Here is a 12266-nt window from a genome sequence, read left to right as displayed (position 1 = left end):
TAGGGGAGCTCACCCTGCGCCCAGCCCCACCAGCCCCTTGCACTGGTGTTGCGTAGAACCAGTTGCTCAGACCCTGCTCTGGGTCTACCGTGATTCTGGCTGGGGTGGCTTTCTGCTCTGAGAAGTGCTTCTGTGAAACGTGCCACGTTGCAGCAGTGGCACGGACTGCCAAAGCCGAAGCCAGGCTTGAAGGAACATCACCAGGCGGTCAGTTGGCTCTCCCAATGAAACATACGCTCCCTGGTGCACTTTTCTACTCGGGCTCTGTGAAGTTAATGCTCTGTTTACCTCGTGCAGCCAAGGGTTCCGTTGCCTGTCTCCGGCTGAGAGCACCTGGGTAGATGGGCTTCAGAAAGATTCGCCTTTGCTTGGTAGCTGGTTTGCATTAAAAGTGAAAGCCACTGAAGGTGCTACGTGGAACAGAAAATGAATTGGCTGGGATTGCCTTGGTGTTTTTTTGGCCTCTAACGATACAAAACTGTTTTGTCTCCATACAGGCCATAGTTAAAAAGAAACTGCTGGGTCAGAAAGACCAGCTGTGTGCTGGTCTTTTTTTTTTTTTTTTTTTTGAGGGAGCGGGGAGAGGCAGGGAGAAGGAAAAACATGCAACATACACTGCTAAATGCCATTCTCTATCATTAAACCTCAGTCCTGGGAGTCTCTACCCAAGAAAATACTTAACGTCCCTGAGTAATGTCTGAGTCACATCGGCAAGATAATGTAGGACCAGGTCTTTGTATTCCATCAAAACCTGCTTTTTTCCTCCTAAGAATATTTGCAAACTGGCTCACAAACACTTTTATGTATGCCTATCATTTTCTATTCTTATTAGTATAAGAGGAAATAGAAAATATGGAGAAACTTGATAAAAATCACTTTTGACGGTTCCTTACACATTCCTTACGCTGACTGACTCAACCCAGCTTTGAAGACATAATCAGTTAAAAAATAAAAATTTAGTATATGAGCATGCATTCCTGTTGACAGTGTGTTGTGTTACAAGTCAGTGACCAGAAGAAGCCACGACTGGACTGCCAGCCCTGTACTATTTGCAGTGGGAAATGATTTTCAGGCTTTGTGAGTTTTATTCCTTTAACTGAAACTGACTCAGATTCATTTTCAGGCAGTAGAAAAATATTAATCATTGCTGAGAACCCAAAATCTAATGTGCAGGAACCATTTCTTCAAATTCAGCTTGTGTTTGTATTTTCACTGTTCAGCAGATAGGCATCTGACAACTGGGTATAGCACTCAGGATGGATGCATTTTGTTGCTCATACCCACAATACACAATAAGACAAGCATCACAAACCTCCTTGGAGTGACTTGCTGCTGTTAAATATTTTCTTAATGAAAAAGAAGATTAGCAGATCTGCTTTCCATTTGGTTCAACAGTACAGAAAAAAAGAAAGTTTATTTGATTAGATAAAAATGGATGGCTTCCAGCGGTAATTTCCCTTTAAAACTGAACCTCCAGTTCTACTTTGTGGAATGAACCATTTGCATAGTTAAATATCATAACAATATAAGGGAAGGCTGGTCTTAGCTTGCATAACTTAGTTTACCGCATTAGCCGTGATGTTACTCATCCTATTGATTTAAGCGTGATTGCCTGTGTTAAGGCAAAAAGAACCTCACAAAAGATAGAAATACTTATTTTTCCTGTTGAAATTGCAGCTTCCAAAAACTTTTTGGCCAGCTGCACATGAGTAGCTGGTTTGGAGGTTTGTATTCAAAGACTCACTCCTGAGAGCGGCTAAGCATCTATAACTTCAGCTGAAATTAATGGGTGTTTAGTGTATCTTTGAAAAGGAGAAGAAAGGTGTGTTTTTTCTGGGGAAAATTACTGTGAAGGGATGCATAGCTACTTGCTGTTAAAAATGTCACAGATTTTTAAGAACTGAAATACTGCTGATGTTATGCCCCCCCCCCCCATCCCCAGCTGGCTGTGTGTGCAGTAGAAAATATATTCTAGGTAAAAAAACCTTCTTAGCTCCATGAACAAACCCACTAGCAGATTTGCTTATTAGCTTATTGGCATCACATGTCCATTTTGCAGAAGCAGAAGTGAAAGGATTAGTCCTTTGTTAGGAAGGAGTGTAAGTTTAAAGGAGAAGGTCATTTGGCTGCCCTCAAATAAGAAAGCAACTGCTAATACTTGCTGACTTTTACACATAGTTCTGCAAATTAGGGAGCATAAATAGGTGATACCAGATGGTTCTTAAGTTTACCTCATAAAATAATTTTAATAAGTGTTCATAAATATTAAAGGCCCCAGTACTAACAACCTTTACACAAATTATTTTTTCTAATGCAAAACCCCCTACATAATTCAGACAGACTATGAGTAAGGGTCATTCATACAAATAAGGCTTTACAGGATTGGATCCTTAAAAATTTATAAACATCAACAAAATACTTCAATGGCTAAATTAAAGAATCATCTGGTACCATCTATTCCTTTAAGCTTCCCAGATATTAATAACTTTGTATAAAAGTCAGTGCTGAGATAAATTGAGTGACCTTACTAGAGGATCAATTATTTTCAGAGCCAACATTAAAGAACTAAATCTTGCAACGGTCTTACTCTAGCAGCATGTGCTTAGGAGTTTAGAGGGAATATTTCTTCTGTTCATGGGCCAGAGCGTGACTTTTTTTGTAAAGACAGTGCAAACACATGTCATCCTCCTTGGGATTACTCCATGATCAAAGGGAGGACACACACAGGGCCTGAAGCAGCAGTTTGCATTGAGCCACAAGAGCAGCAAAAAGTATGAATTTTTGCATCCTGGAAATACTAAACCCCACACAAACTACAGTGTTCACACTGTAGCCGTATTCCTAAATTGGACACCTGCTTCTGCTGTTCCTCTGTGCTTGATGGTGCCAAGAGTCTTCATGGTCCTCTCAGCCCATAGGTACTGCCACTGTATGTGTAGGTGATGAGGTTTTGCCCCAAGGAGGTTAATAATGGAGAAGAGCCATCTTTGCAGAGGGCCAGTACAAATCCTTTGTGTCTCTTAGTCTTGCTTAAGCCCTGTGCTAGCAATGTGCCAACCATCTTGATTTCTAAGCACTGCTACTCTCACAAGGGTTTGAGGACTGGGGTTTAACCACTTTCTTCAAAAAGTACCAGTAGCTTCTGTTTTCCTGTATTTGGCAGGTTCTGTCATTTTGAAAGACCTTTCTAGTTTTGCACATAGTCCCTTTTCTTCATAGTGAAGAGTTGCACGGTATTATAGAAGAGAGTTTCTGTTTTAAATAACAGAAAATCCTTTGACAGTCAATAATTCATCTCTGAAAGAGAAACAGTGGTTGTAAATAAGCTCAACTAGTTCAGCTCATACTCCACCTAGCTCTGATTTAGAGAAAAATATAAGTAGGGAAGTATATTTTTCTGCTATGCGCCATCCATTACTTGAAATTAGTGTTTGGGGCTTGTGACAAAACAGCATGCATTTCTGGTATACTTCAATATTAGAAAAAGAACTGGAGAATAAATATATATAATGCTAGTCAAAACAGGCTAGTGGAAGTTAGGTCTTGTCAGACACACTTGTGGAATTTTTGGCTATTTAGAAGATTTATATAAAAGATTACAGGACTGCATGAGAATAGCAGCTGTATTGATAGGACATACTTGGATTTCTGGAAGGCAGTCGACTTAATACTACATAACATAATTTCAAGTCTTGCATTACATGGAACTAACATGTCACCCATTACAAGGATTAAGAAGTGTCTCACTGACAAATTTCAAAATGTAGTCTTTTAATGGGGAGGTTTCATTCAATGTGGGGAGCTTTCCCAAGCAGAATCGGAAACAGTCTTCACCTAACTTTATTTTATATTGGTTTCAGCAATCCAGGCCTTGAGATAGAATCTTTGCTTTAAAGGCTTGCACATGACGCAATGTATTTTAGCACAGTAAATAAAGAAGACACATTACTTCTGCAGTGATTTGATTTGGCTAAATGATCACTGTCCAACAAGCAGCACACCAAATTCATTTTACTACAGTCAAATGCAAATTAATACCTCTGGGAGCCAAAAGCTTGTAGGAACGGACACTAGCTCAGAGAGCAAAGACTCAGGGAATGATAAAAAGTGATTACTCTAGATAATCACCCTTAACACGAGATCTCAGTGCAATGCTGTGGAAAGGACTCTGCACAGTCCTTGCATGTTTCAAAATCATCAGGCACAGTTCTGGTGCCTGCACTTTAAAGAAGAGGAGAAAATACTGGAGAAAATGCAAATACTTTGAGAATCAAGCACAAGTCTTGGAGACAGGAGGCCTAAAAAGCTGGACATATTTCACTTGCTCAAGAAAAGGATGAGAAGATACAGGGAAAAGATAACAGATAGTGGTGAGCTTTTTCACTCTTGCTGACAAAAGCACAACTAAATCCAGTGACTGGAAGTTTAAGGTGAGATGCAATCAACCTTGAAATCAGATGCAATTTCCTAGCAGTAAAGGTAATTAAACTCTGTAAAAGCTTACAAAGGGAGGTGGTGCACTCACCGTTGTGTGATCTTGTCCTAAAAACTGGCTGTCTTTCTTAAATATGGGCTTTACTTCAGCTTCTGGGAGAACCTCTAATGGACTGAGCAGCCTCAAACAGGGAGGGAAGGAGGGTCACGTCAGGCTAGATCCCTTGGTGATCCCTCTAGTCTTGCATCCATTAGAATGATGCATCTGTGCGACTTCTTATATTATGGCTGAAGCAAGGTGCTTTGAATTGTACCCTGCCCTCTCAGACGTTTGCAGGTTGGCTCTGAGGTAATGAGTATAATCAAATCCCGCACTTGAGAGCTCCGGCTGGCTGCCTACAGCGGGGAGGAGGATTCCCTTCTCCACTCCTCCCAGAAGATATTTGGCCTCATATATTCTGCAGTAGATTTTTGCCTTCCCTCGGAGCATGTATTATTTATTTTGCTGTAGCCAGGAGGAGAGTAAACCAATGAAGAAAATAATCTTAGACATCTGATTCTTGGGTCTGAATTCAGCCAAGTCCAGGAGCAGCAGAGATTTTTCTAGCTCAGATTGGCAAAGAGGTTGATTTTTTTGCATGTATTGTTTCTGTGATTGTCTGGACATGTCATGCCTAATCAGTTCTCAGGTACTGCAAGGATCTCAGGTACTGCTTTGGGCACATAAGTTTGGTTTCTCAAGGACTAAAACACGGCTAATGAAATAGCTATCTCAGCTATGAGGTACACGTACAACATTTAGTAGCCACCAATCCTCAGGATATCAGACTAGACAATCTAATGATCTCTTTTGACCTTAACTTGTGAGGAATGTAAAGCTTGTCCCAACCTAATATCAGCCCCTACTTTTCCAGGGCCTCCCAGGAATGCAGGTGGTTACAACATGAGTCACAGGCACCAAACAATCTCCAGTACCACTGGTCAGAGAGAGACAAACTCATGGAGAATTCAAAAACTTCTCAGAGGTGTCTACCTTTAGCAAGAGAGGTGGCCTCACAGTATCCACCATCAGTAGTCCCTTTCGGCCTACACTGATGGGACAGGACTGCAGGACAACCAGACAGCTTGGACATGGAGAAGCCCTGTTCAAAGCAGGTTTCTGAAGACTTCCAGCTCTTAGCTATGAGGCGTTTCATCCTTGTGACAGGTGAGGGTGCTCAGCATCCCTGCATGAGAACTCAGATATTTAACACCCTCTCTGGCAAAACATTCACAAAGGCAGGCACCATGATGTTTTGGTGTGGTTGCAAGCTCCAAGTGGCTCCATCTGGAAAGTCATTACTGAATAAACATAAGTTCCTCTTTGTAGACTAACATGACTAGTGATAATTTGTTTTTAACCTCTTACCCAGAGAGTCATCAGACTGATGAAACAAGACAGAAAGCACGTACATGTATCATACCAGCACAGATGCACATCTCCATGACTTATTGCCTCTGAATAATATAATTTTAAAACGAGTGTTGTGTTAATCATATATAAGTGTAATGAATAGTGTGACATTGCAGATTATTCATAAATAAAATGAATAAACCATGGTATTACAGATCCCCAAAATGTTTGCACCTGGCAGCCTACACGAACATAGTAGGTACAGCTTCATATAATGCTTTTCATCCAGAATTTGGGATACTTTTTGTTGCTGCAGGGTGGGAGGAAAGGACACATTATAGCCTCAGCTCACCCAGATACTCTTCTCGGTTTAGATTTATCACAGATTTCTTTTACACCCCAGTTTTATTTAAGAAATGGGATTGTCTCATTGAGTGTATGTATAGACTGCAAAGGAGGTTTTCCAAAGAAATCCTCTATTGCGTAATTCTTGCTGTCATTTTTCATAGCTAAATGCAAAAATAAATAGTTTTCATAAAGAATCATTGTTTTTGATGGGACATACAAGAAGCAACCGGCTCTATCTCAGAAGCAGTTTGCAGGGTGTCTGGACAGAAAATGAGAAACTTTGGGGGATTTATTATCTTTGTGAAACAGAAGAAAAAGATTGTAAAAAAGTAATCTAGCAACAACTAACAATAACATAACATTCCAGCCGTCTGAGACCTGGACATCTGAGACACTGTTCAGATGATATTGAAGATATTTCTTACTTTATGTACAGTATCACAAGGACTTACAAGAACTTGATTGCCCTGGAAGAAATCACATGGTACCCAGGTTCTTTTATTTTGAGCCTTTCAAAATAATCAACTTGATTGACTAGTTTGATTTTTAAAATTATGTCTGTTATTGTTATGTAGAAACTGTTAGCCAAATTCACTGGGATTTTGTGTGTGTTTACTGAACATACATATTTTGCGAAATATTTACATGGTATTTTACATTAATAGAATGAGAAGTATAATGTGCACCAAAAAAACTGCCAACCTAAGGTCCTGATCCTGCAGGTATTTATACATCTGCTCAGTGTTATGCACCAAGGGTACTGCCACTGACCAACTGAGCCTTTTAAAGTCTTTAAAGTTAACTGTGTGCCTAAGTCTTTTGCTGAGTGACACTTCCAACAATACCTATGGACACATTGGGAGAACAAAATATATAGGTTAAATGATCCCTCATGCTTAGGCACTTTAATTTCCACCTAGACAAAATGAGAAGGTATGTGCAATTTACTTTCAAGGGAAATCTTGCTCACAAGATGGAAAGTGCTGTATAAAACCTGTTATTACTATGAGATTGCTATTTTATTTTTTTCCTGCAGCCAATTTGTTGAATAAAAGTACTTTAATCATCCATGAAATTGTCTTGCAAGACAATTATGTTATGGTGTAATAACAGGTATGTTATGTTATGGACAAATAAGTTGTGGTGTAATAACAGATATTACAGGGGAAATTACATGACCTGTAGTAACATATATTTATATATATCTTCTACATGTGAAGATTTTCTTTTCTTCACATATATCAGATACCCTTTGTTATTACTGTTGTTTGGTGCCGGACATCAGGGAGGACCAAGATTGAAACCCTAAGAAGATGTACTTTTTTTCCCCCTCAAGTTAAACTCTGAAGAGAAGCTGACAGAGATTTAACGTAGTCTGTGATTGTTGTAATTACTCTTCAACAATGTCCTTTTCAGGAGAATTCCACAGAAGACAGCCCAGTGTGAACCCCCACATTGAATTAAGTTTTGCCAGTGCAACCTGAATGGAGAAGCATCATAAAAGAACCAGAGGTCCTGGGAAAATAAGCATGAACACTGTCTCTCTGTTTTTTAGGAAGTGGGACAAGTAAATCTTTCTGCAAAGAAGTCCACAAAGAGATTTCTTGTTGCAAGGCACTGATTTTGGACAAACTGCCAAAGCTGAAGTTATTGACTCTTTATAGATACATAGTGATCCACAAGAACGGTAAAAAAAGAAAGAACAAGATCAAGAAGAAACATTTGAAGCATAATTCCCTGCTTCTTTTCTGGCTGTCAATAAAATCAGACTTTTTTGCTCCCGTTTAACTATTTAAGTGCAAAACTTCTGACTAGAGGTCTTGCTAACTGTTGTGCTGAAAGGCACTAAAGGCTGTCATCCAGACAATGTTTAACCCGAATAAACATTAGACCCCACTTAAAATCAGTGGTCTTCCAAGAATTCCTTCAGGCTCAGCGGAATATCCAAAACTCCTAGTCAAAACTGATCATTAATCAGAGGGGAGTAATTGCCCCAGATGCCCAACAGGCCAGAGAAAATTCACCATGGGTGCAGGGTTTTTCTGGTTGCAGGGAATGAGCCTGGTCACAGGGTTTGTCTCAGTTGGCTCCCTCTCTGAAAAAAAGCTGGAGCTTAGACCTCTTTACATTGCTATTATATTATAGGGAAGCCAATATCCCATGGCATATTCATTTAAATTAATTTAAATTGTAAATAAATAAACACGATTAGACCAAGGATTTGGCTGTTCTCTTGTCAGCTTGGGGGAAACAATGAGACAAGGTCCCCAAATAGTACCACTGCCAGCTAACAACCTGGTAAACTAAGAGGACAACCTTGTGATGATAGTCACATTAGAAGTGCCTAAAATCATTAGAATTAATTTTAAAATGGTCTCTGGGAAGCAGCTGGGCAGGGACTTAGAGGAAGAGAATGAGAAAGAGAGAAAAGTGAGGACATTAAAATGGACTGATTAATAAAATATGAATACAGACAAAGCTGTGCAGCTGGGGTTTTACACTAGCATTTTAAAATAGCCATACATATTATTCTGCCTCTGGACCTATATCGCTTTAAATCTTTTAGAAACATATTAAAATTACTCAAAGAGGGACCATTTTGAAAAGCTCCCTAGAGTTATGCAGGATAATTAAAAAGAGGTTCATTGTAAATCCTTCTGTCTAGTTCAACAGTATTATCTGCTTACAGACAGCCCTCTGAGGGCAGAGTTTCAGCCTTGATCTGGCAAAATTATTGTCCCGTGATGATGCATTGCTTGTGCTTACAGAAATGCAGCATGAACACAATAACAATGGATCTTGTATACGGATGCTAGCTACAATGTCAGGAGAAAAACATCAACTACATCATTGTTTATACTAATGAGACATTTCTGAAATAGCATTATTTATCTAAAACCAAGGACAGATCAGTTTCTAAAGCCAAGGAGAACAGGTAAGGGAAGAGTCAGCTGTAATTCAAATTTCCATTTTAGGACAGTTATCATTCTCTAGATCATGCAGAAGCATTATGAAAATAAGTGTAGAAATGAATTTGAGAGAGATGAGTGGTTGAAAACATTTGGATGGTAAGGTCTCTGTGCATATATGAATTCAGAGGATCATGATCTCAGGAATAATATGACTCAATAAAAAACGGGGTGGAAAGAAATCTTTTAATTCATCTGGAACGATATACTAAAAAAAAAAAACCCACCTTAAATTTGAAGTTCTTATTAGTCTAAGACATGTATCTGTACGTGACCTGCAAAGAAGCAGATTTTTTAAGCAGCGTACCACTGTTCCCAGTTGGGCATGCAAAACTGCGCTACATTTTGGAATAGCATCCACCCTGATGCAGAGGGCTGGCACAGGCCCATACAATTTTCTTCCATTTAAGCCTTCAAGATAGAACTGAAGTGAGAACTTGATCTTTTCTTCACCCTAAAGTCAAAGAGTGACTTTCATCCTATTCCTTTTTTCCTGTCCCTTGGATTCACATACAAGAAGGGGTTGGGCAGCACTTCCGAAATGTGCTGAGGAATCTCCTCGTGGAGAGGCTGTGTGCACATATATTGTGTGCACTTTCAAGGCTGAGTCAAAAAATGACCCCTGTTACCACAGAACAGTGATGAAACAACATATTTGTTTTTATGAGATGCATAGGCCCTTCCATGCTTCTTACAGCTCAGTTTGAATTGTTGCTTTCATTATGAACCTATTAGTTCAGAGTTTTAACAGAGCCAAGCAGCTCTGCTTCAGGCTACTATTTGGCACACAACACCACCAGTACAAGAGTAATGGTTTATTTGGACAGTTTAATAAAATTCTGTACCTCAACTGTTGCCAGGCTCAAAGACAAGCAAAAATGCATGTGGAGGTTTTCAGATTTTACAAACCATATTCAGATCACACAAGGCATCTTTGCCTTTAAAAGCTAACTACACAAAAAGGTAAGAGTTCTCAATTTGAGGTAATTGCCTTGCCAAATTAGATGAAAAATATATTACAATATTGGCTGACATACACTGGATAAAAATAATGTTCAGAGACGGCACAGTAAACAGTTGAAATTCCATGGAATTTGGTTTTAAATATCTGTTGATGATTCAATAACAATGTGATTCATTTGACATGGCAGGGTATAACGATGAACTGCACGCTGTGCTCCCTTGTAAGGTGTTTTGAGAAGTGTCAGGGAACTCATGCTTCACACTGAAGTACATGTAATTGTTATTGATTAAGAAAGATATGATTCAGTAACAAACTAAACATTTTTTGGTCATTGCAGATCTTCAAAAAACAAATCTTCTAAAGTACTAATTAAGCCTAAAATTATTTCAAGGAAGAGGAGTTTGAAAGCTGCTGCAATATATATGTAAGAAACATCATATACCACATACACTTGACTGGAAATGCATTTTCTTTTTCTTTTTTTTTGGTGGTAGTTATTCACTACATTTTCAGAACTGCGAATGAAGTATATTGGGAGCTGTAATGCTAAAAGCCTTGCGACTGAAAACTTTAATTTAGAGGCTTTGAATTAAATGATCGGATGACTCAGAAAACTGGTAATAGGCTATAAACTCCTTAACCACGATGGTGGTGAACTGCTTGTTCAGCGCCAACCTGGGCCCCACGTGACCAGCCAGGCCTTGTGGGGCAATCACCAGCCTGGGCTCCAAGTAGCCACTTCCCCACATTGCACGTGAGCCATCACAGCTTGGGCCTGTTGCACAAGCATTTTCCCAGTCTCGACAAAAGCAGGGTAGTGAAAAACACCAGTTAACCTGCTCATAAGCCATGCTGACCTATTGCTTGTTTATGCAACCTGTCAAAGTACTTCATCTGTGGCTACTACAAAGTATACATGTGTTAACTACCTAAGTATTCCTGGGCAGACTTTGCACTACAAAGCTCCCATGGCTCCCATGCCATCATCAGTGCCCAAGCTAGCTACTTTAAAGCTAAAACGGCTCTGTCTACATGAGCTACAGCCACCATGAACAGCCCTATGCCCTAATACCCGGGTATGTAGCATGCTTATGTTGCTTGCTGCCCCTAAGTCACAGGGGCTGCTCGTCTGTAGGGACAGGAGGCACAGAGAGACAAGGGACGCATTTCAGTTGTCTTTCTGGAACATGATGGTGACTTGTCAAGATTAGGATCGTGTTGGAGCAAAAGAAGGTGGCAAGGCTACATATTTTCTTGCTCGCTGGAATAAATAGAGAACTGTAAAACTTAGTTCCACTGACTTCAGGAAAGCTATTGGAGTCTATACCAGTATCTGCAACTGTTAGCTTTCATAAGCATTGAAACATATGCACAAAACCACTGCATTTATATTTAAGAGGAAAATTCTGTATTAAAAAAGGCGGCATATATTTTACGAAACAGCACGATTTCCACTGGCTGCATACCTCACAGTCCCTTTTGCTGCAGATTGCTGGCAGGGCTCTTCTGCACCTTGCATGGACACATGCTCTACTCTTGCATCCCCTGAAACAGTGTGGGATGAAGGAAAAGGAACTACTCCAGCTCAACTTTTTCAAAATGTATCTACATTCAAACCTCTTTGGCATTCACAAACAGGCTCCTTTACAAATGCATGGCAATTACACTCACACCTATTTTTAGAGCTGTCTAACACACTTCAAAAAGCAGCAAGGAATGCAAAAAACCAGGACTACCATGTGTCACTTTCTTTAAAAAACAGCACTTGAGTTGCCATGTCTTACTACTTCACTGCTTGTAAGATGGGTGGTGTCATGCATGAGATTTTTCCAGGCACTGATTCTAGTGAAATTTAGTTTCTCAAACTATATTTAGTTCAGTTTCTTGGGAATGGGAAACCAGGAAATGGTGGGACAAGAAAACACACTGTTGGACAGAAGATGGAATATTTGAGAAACTTTAGCTCTGTGATACACTCCCCAGGGACAACTGTATGACCTGGGAAGCAATACCTTGCACTATAATGTCTTACACGACATGAAGCCCAAAACAGCCACTGAAAGAATGTGACACTGTACCACAGTTTAACAAGGGTTATTGCATTTTGACTATTTCATCTATAGGGATGGAGACTCTCCATATTTAACACACAATTTAT

This window comes from Falco peregrinus, chromosome 5, assembly GCF_023634155.1.
Source record: "Falco peregrinus isolate bFalPer1 chromosome 5, bFalPer1.pri, whole genome shotgun sequence".
Taxonomy (NCBI): Eukaryota; Metazoa; Chordata; class Aves; order Falconiformes; family Falconidae; genus Falco; species Falco peregrinus.
This window is presented reverse-complemented; position numbering follows the sequence as displayed.